Source organism: Numida meleagris, chromosome 5, assembly GCF_002078875.1.
Source record: "Numida meleagris isolate 19003 breed g44 Domestic line chromosome 5, NumMel1.0, whole genome shotgun sequence".
NCBI classification, from domain to species: Eukaryota; Metazoa; Chordata; class Aves; order Galliformes; family Numididae; genus Numida; species Numida meleagris.
The window spans coordinates 1,689,177-1,705,889 of NC_034413.1; the positions used below are offsets into that span (position 1 = coordinate 1,689,177).

A 16,713-nucleotide genomic window follows, 5' to 3' on the forward strand; every position below is an offset into this window, starting at 1 on the left:
AAAGCAGGGAGAGCCAAATCCTGAGGCCAGGAGCTGGCTTTGCTCTGAGACAAAACACCTGGCAGAACAACTTCTCTGCTGCGCCGTGATGGAGGAACACGACGCTGCAGGAAAATAGTTAAAATAGAAATATTATCGAGAACAGAAGAGGTTATGGCTCTGCAATACTCAGAGAGCAGATTTGCTTCAGAAATCAATGACATTTTTACCTAATCACTTTTCAAACAAGAAACTACGTTTTTGATTAAATCTTGTGCATGGACACAAGGCTCCAGCTGCTTTTCAAGCTAATCAAGTGTTACACTTAAGACACAGGAAAATATCGCATTTCATTTCTACATCTTCTTTGTTCATGACATAGCTGTAAAATTTCTGCTTTTTCAGCCTTACTGCTCTTTCAGCCTTTGGATCTCATTGCACCTGTGAAGGTGTTTACTCAGCTATGAACACAATTATGACAAGCAATAACAGTTGTCTTTCAAATAAACATCTGGAAAACCAGAGGTAACGTTGATCCAGACAGTGGCAGAATTTGGAAAGGCTGTTAATGATAAGAACACTATTTTTGTCCCTCTAGAAAAAATTAAAAAAAAAAAAGATTTTTAAGCAATTGAAATACAGTCCCAATGAGTTACATGGAAACACTCTTTATTTTCATTTATTAACACAGTTTCCTCCCGGTAAATCCACTCAGTAACTGATACTCCTGCATCAGGTTCAGTTATAACAATATTCAACATTCGCTGAATGTCCATAGAACTTCCGATGGGTTTTAGGCACCTTAGTAGCATGCCAGCAGATGCTTGGCCCTAATTTTCTATCTGGAAGAGAGTAGGTTGCTATCTGGAAGAAGGTAGATTTAGACTGGCTATCAGGAAGAAATTCTTTACTGTCAGGGTGGTGAGACGCTGGCACAGGTTGCCCAGTGAGGTTGTGGATGCTCCCTCCCTGGAGGCATTCAAGGCCAGGCTGGATGGGGCTGTGAGCAACCTGGTGTAGAGGGAGGTGGCCCTGTCTAGAGCAGAGGGTTGGAACTAGATGATCTTAAAGGTCCCTTCCAACCCAAACCATTCTGTGATTCATTCTGTGACTCTGTGATTCTCACGCCAGCTGGCTGACCGTGGGGACATTGTCCTGGAGAGAGGCAGAAATGGCACTCTACTCCATTTTCCCCCTTGGGAAGAGCTGCCTCTCTGCCACATTCTGGCTTCATTACATCAAGGATAGCCAACTAGTGAATGTGAGCACCAGAGGTGGGCTCAGTGGGGTGTCAGCAGCCTGTCTCGTGGGTCACTCTGCACGCAGGTCATTTCCTTTGGCTGGGAAAAAAGGAAAAAATCAAACCTTGCTGGCATGACGCAAATGTTTGTCTCCAAAACGCTGGAGCCAGGATCCCCATCCCTGGAGACTTTCAAGGCCAGGCTGGACTAGGCTCTGGGCAACCTGATTGAGCTGTGGTGACCCTGTTCATTGCAGGGGAGTTGAACTAGATGACCTTCAGAGGTCCCTTCCAACACTAAGGATTCTATGATTCTATGATAGTGCTGTAAGTATCTGTAATCTTCCAGACTCTGTGAGGGGCATGGCCAGATTGGCACTGGCACCAACGCTCAGGGCACATGGCGGTGAGCCTTGAGCATAGGAAGTCATGGCTGAATTCCCCGGAATCATGTGGAAAAAGAAGAGAAAATCACAACATTTCCAAAGAGTTAGAAAGAGGAGAGGAATAGGCAGCGGTTCGCAAAGCAACCGTGAAGAGGATTTAAAAATACAGGCAGGAGTTTTGCCCAGCCATGCTGGATAAAACTGTAAGTTCAGCAGAACAGAGCAAAGCTGATATGGAATAGTTTTAAATGTCTTTTCCCTCATAACTAGATTATTCAGTACAATGTCATTTGCTGCCACTGACATTTTCTTTAAAGTCATAAAGGCCTACATAGTAATAAAAGGGCTCAGAATAAAATTAGGAATATCATGTATAAATTATCTTTAACCTTAGCTTCATTTGGACTGTGACTTTTTAGACCTGATCAATTTTCATGAAACTATCCACATAAAACTGTGAAAAAATATTTGATCCTTGGCTCTCATAAAGCTCCTGTAACAAGCCCAGCACTTTCTTGATACTTAATCGTGCTGTTGGTGTCTGTCTCTCCGGACAATTCTGTACAACCAGGCACAACATCTGGGATTTAATGCAGGTTTTTGGAGCATTGCTGTGGAAAACCTCTACCTGGAGAAGTGTGTTTTGCACTGGTTGTGCGTGATGCCCATTGACTGAATTTCCTGCTCAGTTTGAAGAAACACTAGGACAACTCCAGGTGCGTTTTTCTGCTGCCCCTTTCTGAGACACAAGTTCTGCTGAGGTTTTTCAAGTTAACTTTCTAGTACATGCCCCCCAGCAGCACTGGACTTGTGGTAGGGAAGGGCAGCTCCTGGCAGGCGTTCCAAACGGAGATGGATGTTGGCTCATGCAATGTGCCTGATATTTTAACACAAAGGTTTGTAACTACATTGTGTGGCTCAGTATAGGCTAAAAGCTTTCCTAATAGATAATGCGTTCTGCAGGGGCACCTGGAGAAGAAGAAGAGGCAGCTTTGAACCTTGGAGTGGTATTTGCTCTCTGCATGATGGGCAGTTAATGGCCAAAATCAGCACTTGGTGTAGTGGATAAGGAGGTGTGGCCCAAAGAAACAATAAATGATGAATTGATTGAACTAGATATGTAAGTTGAAGTCAGAACAAGATGTGCTGTCTCCTCAATACCCCTACATTCACTTGTTAGATAAAAGGCTCAATATAGGATTATTCAGGGAGAATAATCACTAGCAGGTGATGCTTGTTATAACATAGAACAAGCTACCTGTGTTTGGGATATAACAGAGTGGTTGCAGGTGTGGGTGTGTTGAGCATGGTTAGCTGTTTGGCTTCACCTGGGAGGCTTTGGAGGAGGTTTGTGGTGGCTGTAGGTAGTGGGGAGTACCAAGACATGTCTTCTGGCTGGGATGCAGGGGAGAGATGTTGGGCTGCTCTCTGTCCAAAATGATTGAGGCTCCCTGTGCTTTTGGGCACTTCCAGTCTGGGTGGATGCAAGTTGGCTCCTGCTGGAAGCGGGTTTTCCCAAAGAGAAGTTGCTTTGAGCTTTGTGTCTGAAAGAGGAGGTAAGCAAAAATTCTCTTTCTGAAGGAAGTTCTGAATCAGTGTCCTCCTGAGCTCTAGTCCTTGTTGCCACCTGAATGCCTCTTGCTGTGTTTTGTTCAGCCTTATAATAAGAATTAATTAAGTGCTGGATGGCAAGGTGTCCAGGTCAACCCTATGTTATGTAGTAATAGAAATTCTATGATGAGTTGTGTATTTGAGGAGTCAGAGAGCACTATAAAAGCCAAATGCTGAGCGCTGCTTTTTCCTGGAGAAAAGACTTCCAACAGATGAGAGGGAAAGCGCACAAAGGAAGAAAACCTCATGCATTTGTAGGTAAGGAATGGGTTTGCAAGGAGAAAAACTGCTCTGCCAGGATGGCTCTGTCTTCCTGTGGGCTGAAGCAAACTCATTCCATCATCAGACCAAGCTCTGTCCAAAGATGTGGCTTTCCCTTATGGCTTGGATTCCCCTAAGCTGTAGGTATTTTTGCATGGCTCTCCTTGAAGGTAGAGTCACGAGTGAACCAACATGGAGTGTATGAACAAAGGTTTACGTTGCTGGTAGCCTTGGACTCTAAGTTCTGCTGCATATTAATGGCATGTTTATGCACAGTAATTTAGCGAGCGTGAGTCATTTATTTAATAAAATGTTAATTACTAGTTACTAGGTATATTTGTTTGCAAATTGCTATGGAAGTTACAATGGAGATTTCATCCTCTGGCCTTTTTTCAAGGAGAAGTTCTCCACCCCTCTTTTTAATGAGAGCTTTTCCATGAAAGGGACTTCAAGAATTATGGGAAGCTGTGTCTGCTCTGTTCTACGCTGCGTCACACGAGTTTGTACAGCAGCAAGCCCTATTCAAGCTGCTCACTCACAGTGTGAGAACCTCAGAAAGACAGAGGTCCTCCCAAAGGATTTGATCATTCAAAACAACTTTGGGAATCTCATATAAAACTTTTAAGAGATAGTTTACAGTCCCTAATTGCTGCTTTTTTTTTTTTTCCCTTCTATGTGATGACTTTGGATAACGGGGATTAGACGCCTAACTTCCTAAAGGGCTTTATGGGATACGCTGCAGTTTTATGGTATGGGCAGGTCAGAATTAATGACCTGGACCCCAAGGTCTGCACACCCTTTGCTTGCTGGAAATCCTGCTTACGAAGGCATTTCTGGGGCAGGGATTTGGAGATGTGATGGGGATGTGAGTGGGAGCTGCAGCTCTGTATACGTCAGGCCAGCTCTTCCCTAGCACAGTGCTGCTCTGGCTCGGAGGTGCTGGGTGTCAGGTTGTGTTTCCCAGCAATCTCTGTAGGTTTCCCAGCTGAAAATGAGCCACTGACCACAAGAAATCTCCCAGTTCTGGGGAAATGCACCACGAAGAATCATGAGCATCTCTAAACATGGCAATGCAGATGCATGTTTTTAAGGAAGGCCTACACTGAAGTAGCAGAATTACTGCAGCAGAATGAGATTTTTCATGTTTTATTGCATTGGTCCAGTAGCATTATAACCTCACCCTCTCCAGTCTTTAAATTCCTATTCTTATAAAATGTTGATGCAATTTTAGGTTTCTATAAGACACGGGCTGGCAGTTGCTAACCATTACGGCTAAGCTACTTTATGTGTTTTGCAGTCATATTTACAGAGATTTAACTTGCAAAATGTTCACCACTTAAACAATCTCACTGGCTGTGTAATAAGAGGTTTCAGCCCAGTGAAATATTGCCTTGGCAAGTCTAAAGCCTTTCATTATGACCCTCCTTATTGCTGGCATAGAGTTGCTCAAAGTAGAACTGCAGGAGTAGATGAAGCTTTTTCCAGCAATGTAATATTGGGTCAGTTGTGGTTTCTATCTGTTTTTTTTTTTTGCTTTGGTGCTGGTGTCAACTTGAACAAATGCACTGTGCCTCTTAATGTGCACCCAGGGTCCTGTGGAAATGCTGTGGGGAAAGTGCTTATCCGTTGGCCATAGTGCTGCACGGTAGCACAAGCCAAGCGCTGTCCCGCTCCGTGCATCCCAGCTGCTCTCAGGTTGGATGCTGGCACGGCTCTTGTGCGTGCTTTGCTAATAAGAGCTGGGTGCAGGGCATGGCGTGGGCTGTGCGTGGGGCAGTGGTGAGCTTTGAAACCCTTCCTAGCAGCAAGGAGAACTGGGCAGAAGAAAAGGGTATCTGGGGGGCAGTGCAAATTATACACAAATCCATGAGCGCGGCCAGCAAAGCTTATGATGTTCAAAAGGGATGAGCCTGTTGAATTTCATAAACTCTGTTCAGAGTAAATTTTTTATATATGCACATACAGATATGGCATAGAGAATTTTTGGGATGGAAAGGAGCCGTGCTTGAGCCAAGGCGGTTATTTTTATTTGGTCTCGTTCCTTGGATGTTAAGGGAAGAGCTGTGCTCTGGGAAAATGCACGTTTTGAGCTGAAGATCTCCCCACATGCCTCGCATTCTGGCTGCCTGCACGCTGCCTGTTGTATACCAGATGTACCGTGTTGTGGGGTTTTTTTTTTATATTTTATGTTTTTAGCCTTAAAATGGCAAAACAACAACCCACCGAACTATGTGGAAGCCTGAGCCTGTGCGTTTTCCTTTAGTACAGACAGAGCTTCAGAAATGAGAGTGTCCTCACTGGGCTTCGGATACAGTAGAGGGTAAAAGATTTCAAAGGCAGCTTTAATGAAAGAGAAATACTGAAAGAAAGAACACAGAGAGCAGTGACACTACAGTTCTGCTAAATTTTACATTTAAACGGAGGGGCTAATCATCATTTATTCTGTCAAAGAAATGACCTATAAGTGAAGAAGACAAAATAGGACTTGATGATTAAAGACTTGAAGAAATATCCTCTATAGTTATGTCAGTAGTGCCTGTCGCTGTATACGTAATCTGAAGTGGTGTTTGAAATTTCTCCTAATTATATTTGGAGCCCGGACCGTAGCATCCTTGGGGAACTGCGTGGTGCATCGCAGTGATGCGGCGGCATCCCCGCACTGCTGCTTCTGTTGGCACATCTGAGTCAGAACGCTTTCCTTTTAAATGCTTTTGGATGCAGGGAGGGGTGTGTGGGCTGCAGGAAGCAGGGATCCTGCACGGGTGCACGGAGATGGCCAGTGTGGGGATGGGAGGTGGCCGTCAGCAGGCGCTTCCATCGTGTCGCTCCGGAAGCCGTGGCTTGAAAGGGCATGAGGCAGGAGCTTTATTTCTGTGTTTTATTTATCTGTGTTTGCAGATAAATCTGTGTGCTGGTCCCGAGGTAATAGAAAATGGTGATTTTTTTTTTTTAAAGTGCTGTGGTTTGACGCAGATGCAGGTGACCCGGCATGGAATTTGCTGAATGGTGATGCTAGCACCGTGCTATCATACGGATAGAGACATGATGCCTGGGTACTTCCAAGGCTTCCAGATGTTGCAGGGTATCCTGACTAAAGAATCACTAAGCAGAGAAAATGACCTCTCTGATCCCCACTGCAGCTCCTTGTGCAGTGCCTATACCAGTACCTGGTATCTCCAATACCTGGAAGACAGAAGAGAGATTGTGTCTATGGTGGAGGAATTTGGTGAGGAAGTGATTGCTAAAGGAGAGCTGAGTCTTAAATTAGTGCTTGTGTGAAAAGAGGACGGCTATCCTAGCTGAAAGGAAAGGAACTTATTTTAATCACTTAATGTAATAATATCACTCAAAGATGCTGCCCAGTAAGATTCATTCAAATTCACTAAGTGATATCAGATTAATTTTTTCCTCTGATCATTGGAAGAGAAGCGGAGGCTGTTTTGCTTTTTCCTTGAGTGAAACTGGTAAAAAGACAATCTTTTTGGTCAGTAGATGTTCTTGCAGGATGGGTTAATAACTTCTATATTTACTTTATTATCTTCGTACAGAGGGTAATATGCAAAATAAATGTATTATGATTGTGTGACCGTTCTGAAGACTAAAAGAGAAGCAAGAAATAATAGTGGGGGGGGAAAAAAGCCCACATACATTGGAATGAATAATATTTTCTTTATTTTAATTTTCAAACAAATCCATTTCATTAGTTTCAATTCAATGTAGGATCTTCACCTGTTATGGGACGTGAGAACTAACCTACAAGCACTTGAGTTTTTTGCTGCCCATGTTCCTTCTGCTGGGCTGAGGTCGCCCAGCTGCTCCCAGTGATGTCCACGCAGGAGGATGAGGATGTAAAGGCTCAGCAGACTGAATGCACCTGAAAAGTTTTTGATAGGAGTGAGTGGGTCTCTTGGACACCTTGCTCTGGGGAAATCTCCTATGTGGAGTTGAATACACCATGGTTGTTTTGCATTCTCCTACATCTTCATCTGTCTTACAGGTGGAGTTAAGCCTTGGCAGTGGCACTGGTGGTGGCTGTCCCATGCTCGCTGGCTCTGCCTCTGTCCCTTGCCGTGATCTCAGACAGCTGTGGGGGCTCAGGCAGCCCCTTAGTGATGCTACATGTAAATGATGAGCATAGTATCTCACAGATAGACAGAAGTACACGTTCCATGCTTCTCAAGAAGATCTTGGGGCAACATCTGATTCCATCAGCCTTTGGTCCAGAGAGTTGTAAGGCAAAAATAATTCTTAGAAGCTGAGATTTTTTTTTCCCATTTGAGTCTCTGCTGCACTGAGGGCTGTGCTATGTGTGAGGGCATAGCACCCAGGTGTGTCTGCCTGCTGCTCTGGGGATGGCCGGGTTTCTATCAGGCACTAAAACCTCCAAGCAAAATCCTGTTTTGAAGTGATGTTCTGCACGGAGTCCTGGAGATGTTTCCAGGAGGATCAGGTTTCTCTTGAAGATAAACTGGACTTTGGTTTGCTCTGCGGACACTGAATTTACTTTGAGTTTTTCCTCAGTGTTTTCTTTTTCTTTTCGTTTTTCCTTAAATTGCCATTTACTCTCCCAAACTCAAAATCTCACAAACCCTTAATGCTATCTGCACCTCTGTTCTGTGTATCACATTTGAAAAATGTAAATAGCAGGTGTTCCAAAGAGAATCTAACTGTTTTATGCCAGTGGTTTCCCTCTGTTTATTGGTATCAAATTTTCACCAGGTTCATTCCTGCACTTCTAAAACTGAAACCAATGCTTACGTCTCATTACCCAAATAATTATTTTTTTCCATACGTAGTACATAAAAAATATGGCATAAATTTACATATCAAGAAGAATCTTGATTGGAAAAAAAAAAAGATACCCATCCCCTTGTTATCTTGAGATTGTTGCTGCTACAAAACCATGGGAGGTGTGTATGCAGAAGTTATGGTTGCCGAGCAACTATAGCGGCACAATTTAATGCTGAAAAAAAATGCAGATTTAAAAAAAAAAAAGTAGAAGAGAGCACTGGCAACATCAACAATCATGGTGTTATTGCTCTTCCCCAGTAAGAGAATTATATCCTGTAATGAAAATTATTCAATATAAGGTCTGTGATATTGTATTAATTTTCTAAAATGTATTTGACTTGAATTTACTCTCAGTTTCTCGGTACTCCCCAGGATCATTATAATATCATCACTGGAAGCCAACTATTTGAGCATTATAAAAAGATTTTTGCAAAGAGGATGGAAAGCATTAAGGATTGCATGTTATCTCCCATTTATATTGTTTCCAGATTGCAAAAAGAAGGAAACCCAGTCTATGTTATAGGAGGTGAATCTCCAGTAGAGGAAGATAGAGCCTTGCTTTCTTGTTGGGCATCATGGGGGACTTGGCTTTGGCCAAGGATGCTGTATTTGTAGGTAAGGGACTTGTGCTGTCTTTCTACTGGTGCATGTGTGCCTAGAGGAGTGGGGAGTCCAGGTCAGCAATGGGGCTGTGCTTTGCAATCGAGATGCACCTTCCCAGGCTGGCCTGGCATCACTCGTGGGGCTTTTTCTTGTGTATTTTTTCTCTTCTCTTGAAGATTAAACATTTAAAGATTGAATGAGATGAAATCAAATGATGTATTTACTCTGTGCAGCAGTGGAAAAGCGAACTTTAAAAAAAAAAAAAATAAAAAATTAAGGCTTCAGCCTCCGAGAGCCCTTCCATGGGAATTATTTGAGGAGGTTTGATTGAATCTGTAAACCTTGAGCAAAATGCATGCTTTCCTGGGAGGCAGCGCGTGGTCTGCGGTTGGCTGCCTGAGATGATCCTGTGGGGAGGGTGCTTTGGGGACGCAGCCAGCTGGGTGCATGTACCTCAAGGTATGTGGGTGTGCTGACTTGCCCAAACCTCCACTGGAGGAAGATGGAGTGCGGGAGCCTTCCCCGAAGGTGAAGTGTGGCTGCTGTGAGCTGGTGATGGCAGGATGCTCGCCCTGAGATATACTTGTAACAGAGAGCTTTCCCCTCAGGGCACCGAGCCGCTCCGGTATGGTGCTGCCCATCTTCTGGAGCCCTTCTGAAGAGGCTTCCACAGCCAAAATTTAAAGTAGGTGGAGAACAGGAGCCAAGATTTAGAGTCAATGATCCTTGTGGGTCTCTTTCAGCTCGGGATATTCTATGATTCTAAGTCTTCAAATGAGTTGCAGAATATATTCTTCTCAGCTAAAACAGTATCTATCAGAAGCTATGTAAACAATACTCTTCGTGGCTACTTGAATAAACCAAACCTGTTCAGGATATTGCAAAGCCTACACTTTCTTTTGCTCCTGACAATATGAATATTCATGTGCATGGTATATATCTATGAATAGTCACCAGTGTTTCAAATAGTTATTAATGTGGGTGGTAATTACTATTGGCTAAATGTTAGGGTGGTGAAACTCTTTTGACATAAACGCTCCATCTTGCTTATGCCAGCATCTTCCAGTGTTCGCATGCAATTTGCTTAGATTATCAGTAACAATGTAATGCTTTCATACTATTAACTTGTGAAACATAATTATATATTCCTCCCCCTTCACAACGGGAGAAGAGAATTCACCCTATGGAGTGAGGCTGGTGCCCTATTCTTGTAGAAATCTGGGACCTGTTGCTTAGCACTTTTCACCTGTTGTCATGAAGCTGGACAGATGCCTCGGTGTTTTCTTAGTTCATAGAACATTATTGTATCTAAGGGGCTCTGACTTGATTTTGCATGCATCTCAAACCATGGCAACCTCAAAGTTTGGCCAGTTCTTGTTTCAGCTTGAGTGCTAGCTCATATTTCTGCAGTTTGCCAAATATGTCTTTGACATGAAAATATAAGCTTTAAAACATATGGAACTAGAGCACGGAATTTTTACCTTGTATTTATGAATTGGGTATTATAGCTCAGGCAGAGAAATGAACTGGAGATCCTCTCCAGCACTATTTGTATGATATCTACCCTTGACAGAAGAGGAAAATTTCTGCTCCAACAACGCAGTCTTGCTTATGGCCATGAGAATCTCTTTCCCTCCCCTGTTTTGTTTTGTCACTGCCCAGGGCTTCTTCCATAGGGGCTCTACAAGGAAGACTGGTGGTCTCAGCCCCCTGCCTATGGATTAGAAGCAGCTGCGAGGAGTGATGCCCAGGGCTGGACTTCTGGAGGAGCTAAGGTATCTGGTCCTTGTAATGTGTATCCCTCCTGTCTGGGGTGCTGGCCAGGCTTTCTTCCAATGGAAGCATCAATTCTTGGATGCGTTGTGTAGTCTTAAAAATAAATAAATAAAAATTGAGACAAAAACCCATACAGAAGTAATAATCGGTAAAATGGGCAATTAGAGATGATGGTAGCGCGCATTAACAGCATGCAAAGAAAAAAGACTTGAGTTGATTTCGTATTTCCTAATTGTGGATGTGAGTGCAAAATGTTTGGCTCATTCTGATCTGCTGTGGTGAGTCCAGTTCCCCAGCTCTTGGATGGCCCTTCTCAGGGCTGCAAGTATTTTCTACGGGGTGTCTTTAAATCCCATTTTGGTCTTTGACTGTTAGATATTCACTTCTGGGAGTGGAAGGCTGCTTTTTTTATTATTATTATTGCTTAACAATTTGGCTTCTCTGTTAGGGCCAATATAAGGGTTAATTAGGTAATTTTTATTTGGGTTGCAAATCCCCGGTGCCTAATCCTAATTATTCAGAATTAACACCTACTATAAAAAGTCTATTCCATAACTTTTTCTTTCCTGGCTGGATCGCAAACACAGTTTTGCAAGAAAAATATGCTTCTAATAATATACCATCATTTTCATATTTCAGTATAATAATTAAGCTAGCCCTAATTCACTCCTAAAATCTAATTTTCATCAACGAAGCATCATCTAAATATTTAATTGCGGAGAGCGGGTATTTCGGAGCAGGTGTTCGAGGAGCCGGTAGGTGTCCCTGACAGGTTGCCAGCTGTGCTGCGTTGCATCTGCGGGGCAGGGAGGTTTTGGCCACGGAATTGCTCCAAGCTGTGAAGGTACACGGGGCCTGCAGCAGCAGGTGAACACTGCCCGTGACTTCGTGGTGCTTTCTCAGCCAGGGCTGCCCTTCGGGTCACGGTTTGAGAAGGCCGAGGCCTCTGTGTTGCGTGATGAGATCGAGGCGCAAAAAGTTACCTCAGAATCGGGTTCTAGTGGAACCTAATTGCTTGCACGTGTGGAGTGGTTTGCTTCTACAGCAGCTTCTAGTTAATGTGATGCAGTCATTTTTTTTGTTTCTTCCAGGCTTCTGGATTGTGCGTACACTTGTATTCACTTCCCGTTAACTTCTTGAACACACTTGATGAGACCCAGTCCGAGCGAGGCCCTCCAGCAGTGATGATCAGCCTTTCATTCCACCCGGGCAGTGAGGATTGCTCCAGGGGTTGGGCAGAGGCCCCGAGCCCCATTGGCTACATCCTGCTCAATAACCCACATCGATTCTACACAGCCCTGGTTGAAAGCAGGGCAATCTGCAGGAAAGCAGTTGGGCTGAAGCGTGTGAAATAACGCTTGGAAAGGTCACTTTCCATCTCAGGGAGAGGGTTCCTGACTTCAGGAGGAGTTGTGGACCAGCTGGTAGGGGCGGTTCCTCTGGACAGTGCATAGCATGGAAAGCTGCTGCTTGTCAGTAGATGTGTTGAATAAAGTTTGGGGGGAAATTCATGGTTACAGCTCCCTGCTGACTGAAGCAGAGATACAGGACCCAAGGCTTTGCTTCTACATCAGCACACTGTATGGGGGGGGGAAAAAAAGCAAGCGATGTGTGTTGGTGTGCTCCCCATTACAGCTCCCATCGTGTGATACACATCCCTCAAGACGGCCCTGGAGGCAGAGCAGCACTGAGTGCAGTGCTTAGCTACCCTGAGATGTCTGGCAGCGTGTGATGTCGAGCTTCAAACCCTGAACTTGGGGGAATTCTTCTGAATTTGGGAGCAGCAAGAGGTTAATAAAAATTCTTTGAGGTTGGATATATTCCTAATGTGCTGTAAGATGTACTGGAGGTTTGGCTACCTTTTTTCACTCCTAAATTGTAATGGAAAAGAATTCTGGAAGTTGTTTGCCAGTGAGGTATGAGATTATGCTTTAGTTAAGCTTACTTTTATGAATAGCAATTTTTACATTTCATGGTGAATACACCTCAGGTTCTCTCTGTATTTAGGGTGGGGTGGGTGAGATTAGTATTGTTTGTTTTCCCCCCACTGCAACATGCATTAATGAACACTTTTTAAAACTTTTTTTTAATTGTGAAATGAGCTTCAATGAACTTATTAAATGTTTGCACATTTGGCAGGAAGGATTTGGGTTAGTTTCTAATATCCACAGCTGACTTTTTTCCCTCACTCATCCTTCAGCATCTCATCCCTGCTGTGCTGCCCAGCTGCAGGCTGGATTGGACCCGTGCCCTGAGGACTGCTTCAGGAGGGCACAGGGCACCTCCTGGTGCCAAAAATTCAGAAGAGACCCTGCGTCTTCTCCATTTATTCCCAATGGCTGGCTCTTCTGGCTTCAGCAAGCCTAGGGGAGCCCTTGTAATCCCCCTGTGGTGTCTTGGCAGGAGCTGCTTGGCTGCCCAGCCCTTTGCACGGAGCGGAGGAGACTCCTGGGGCTTGCTTTAATTTTGGGTAAGCTCCAGCAGTTGCACGGTTTGCACCAGACTCCTGAAATTTGGCAGGGAGAAAGCCTTTGGGCTGGGGAAATGCCTTTTCTGGATCCCATGAAAAACCCTTCAGGTTTAACAGAGCTATAAATTCTTTTTAAAAAAGCATTGTTTCCCCTAGCTCACTCCTAATTAACAGGTGATTTTAGCTAGAATGCTGAAGAAGGTGACCTCCGTTGCCTGGAGAAGGACATTGGTAAGTCATGAGGAAGAGCGTTGTCCCAGACAAGGCAGCATCACCCAAACCCAGCTGTTAACCCTGCCCCAAAAAGCTCAAACCCCCAGGTGCCAGCTCGGGGGGATTTCCACCTCCTACAAAGAAAGAAGGTAAGTGTGAGAGCGGGCAGAGAAACGCCCAGAGCAAGACCTGGCTCGAGAAATTAATTTTTCAGATAGCTGTGCAGAAGGTGGCTTGTTCTATATATTTTCCTTAGAAACTAAATAAAACAGGAAATGACATAAAAAATTATGCTAAAAGGAAGTTATTTAGTTTGTATGGGCAAGGTCTGTATGTTAAGGAATGCCAGATTTACAGTTACACATGTCTGCAACCTTATTTCTGCTCCCATGAGCGCATGCATTACGATACAATCTTTAACTACATAATCACGTAATATTTTCCCATTGCCTCTCTTTTAATATTCGGAGTTGGATACATAAGTGGGAAGAATCGGGATTGCATGGGCAATTGTAAAAATGGCATTTCTTAACTTTCAAGTACTTGGCTTTGCAACTTAAATAACTTTCTTCGGATGTAATTTTTTTCATATGTAATTATATATATCCAGTGTTGAACACCAGAAAGCAGTGGGGATTACTGGCAAGCTTTTGAAAACTCCTTAATTTCCTTCTAGCAGTGAACAGGAGACATCACTTCTTTTTTTATTCTGTAGATTTCCCAACGAATTCCTCCATACTTCTTAAATAGATACAGCTCTGAACAGATGACTGAAAAAAACTGGGTCAGGAAATACTGTAAATAATTATTCTTGCATATTTTTAGTCATTAAGTACGTAGGCACAGTAACACGTTGTTGGAGCAGTGTGTAAGTTTAATGCTGAAGAAATCAGTCTTTAATGAACATATGCTGACTTGGCCTCGCAATCTTGCTTCATCTCCCCTATTAACTTCCTATGCACCCAGGAAACCTTTGGCTCGCTGCCTAAATAATAGAAGAATAATTAGACCAGTAATTGAAGGATGCCAAGTCAAACTTCTAAGGAATTTATCTTTAACAACCACTCTGCAGCACGTTTCCTATGCTGCCTTGCATGGTTCTTCTTTAAGGATCATTTTGCAAATATCCAGTCCATGTTTGCAAGAAAAATTAGTAAGTCATGCAGACACTGAAATGCACTCAATCACTATGAATTGTAAAACAGAAATAGGTATTGCTCTTTCAAAAAGCCTTCAAGAGTGAGCTCCTCCTGGTATGAGGTAACTCACCTCCTTTTGTGCTCATCCAATACAGGCAGCCTTACTGGACCTTTTGGGTGGGACTAGGTGGAAAATTTAGCATGTCTTTTTAGAGTGTCTGAAATCAGCAGTGCTGTAAGGCTGGGGTAATTAGCCTAGAACTTGCTTTGTTTGGATAGTTAAGTTACAGATACTTAAAACCTACATTTTACCTATTGGAATGAATGTCGGTGTTACGTATTCAGCTAGAGAAAGATGTTGGACCAATAACTCAAATCTTCTACTCAAAAAGACGTCATAATTTAGTAGCAGCAGCTGCTAGCCAGCTATGACCAATCAAGGCCATTTTTGCTGGAGAGCAATGCCATGTCTCATCACTCGACTGTTTCCTCCTCAGCGGGGATGTCAAGGTCTGTTCAGTGGTCCACGTACGGTGACAGAAGAGCTCTTGTTGGCACCATCAGTCCCCAGCTCCGGAGCTCTTCCAGCTCAGTGTAGCTCCAGGCATGCATTGCCAGGTGAGGTTTTAGGGGAGGAGTTTCCCCGCTCTTCCTTGCTTTCCTTAGAGCCAAGAATTGCTGTTCCTGAGCACTTGTGTATGTGTGTACCCTTCACGAGCAACCATCAGATTTAATCAAGGGTTATTTCTAAGCTGCTCTAAATTGTGCAGTGCCGGATCAGGTTTACAGCATTTTGCTTTGTTGTAAATATTTGCTCACAGCTTTGAAGTTCAGGAGTTCATTGTATTGGCCAAAACCCAGGTGCTATTGTACAGTATTGTCTGTATAGATTCTGATTCCTTGTCTTGGTAATCAGCCCTGGGCCAAGAGCATAATGGGAAGTCAGTTTGGGCATCGGGTCCTCCAGGTGGGCAGGTGTTAAAGTGGGAAGCCTTCCCATGTAAGGGACCACAGGTAGCATCGTCTACTCGCAAAGAGAGGAGATCTGTGTGAATTTTTCTCATAATGTCACTTCATCTTTTAATAATGTTGAGACGTGGAACCATATTCCAAGTGTTTAGTGTCATGGGAAATGAAGCAGAATATATTTTGTTGGTAATTTCTACGGCAGCCGAGTAAGGGTGGTGATAGCACTCCAGCCAATTACCAGCTTCAGGTACTACTTCTATATTTAAATTTCTTCCCCTTTACCTCAGTATAATTAATAAATGATACTGCTTCATATTTTCAAGGAAATCCAGACAGCTGTACCGCGTATCACTCCTTTCTTTAATATGCTGTAAAAGTTCCTCCTCCACACTCGCTATTCTGTTGTCGTAATTAAGGATCTGCATCAGGAAATGCCACGCTTCAAACCTGAGTTTACTGCGTGCTTGACAGACTCCCACAGCTTCCTTCTCCAGCACTCATTTCCATCGAAAATGCCTCGTGAAGCCAGCAGCTTGCTCTTGCAGAGACTATCTTGATATGTAACGAGGATGCTGATTTTTTTTTTTAAGTATGTTATTGAGGTCCTACTCCGTGCTGAATGCATTTTTATTTTTTTTCCATTATATGGTAGTGGTTGCCTAACACGTCAGCATGATGCACGGTGAGCCTGGTGAGCTGGGTGGAAAGCCCTTTTCCGTTTGGTTCTTGTGCTCCAGGTGCGTGCCTGGGACACTTCACCAGTATTAGGGACATGGAAAACGTCTAGTAATTCTCGAATACCGAGTGAAAATATGACTGTTTGTCATCTCTGAAACGAGGTCCAGCCTGCTAGATGCGTATTTAATGCACTGGGAAATGATCATTTTGTGCCGAGTGAAAACACGTGCACGTTTACGTGCCCAGTGCCCCCTTACCTGCGCAGCTGTAGCGTTTCTGCATGCTTAGAATCAGAGAGTCACAGAATATCCTGAGTTGGAAGGGACCCACGAGGATCATCGAGTCCAACTCCTATCAGACTTAACAATTTCCACTGTTGGCTTTTTTTCTGTTGTTCCTTGCATCGCAGCCAAGCGTGACTGCCCTTGTGTAGGGAGGGAGGGCAGCCCCAGCCCTGCCTGTGTTCCTCAGGGGCACAGGGCACATGGGATGCTCCCAGCGCACCCATGCAGCGCTGCCCTGCCTGTGTAAGTGGAAGAGAGGGTGATTAACATTGCGCTAAAAAATAAATTCTCTCTCCATTATTAATGAGAGGGT

General features: G+C 43.8%; 1 long non-coding RNA gene across 3 annotated transcripts in view; it reads left to right on the forward strand.

The window, feature by feature from the left end:
• LOC110400423 overlaps positions 2,810–16,713 on the forward strand; it is a 14,772-nt gene continuing 868 nt past the window's right edge. Inside the window, exons 1-4 of one of the 3 annotated variants that reach the window (XR_002439827.1) lie at positions 2,810–3,161; positions 8,757–8,883; positions 10,548–10,646; positions 11,739–16,713. The exon at positions 11,739–16,713 is cut by the window's right edge and continues 868 nt beyond it. This is a non-coding gene — a long non-coding RNA (uncharacterized LOC110400423). Of the gene's footprint in view, positions 3,162–8,756; positions 8,884–10,533; positions 10,647–11,738 lie in introns of all 3 variants that reach the window. The other 2 variants (XR_002439826.1, XR_002439825.1) reach the window with 2 other exon arrangements.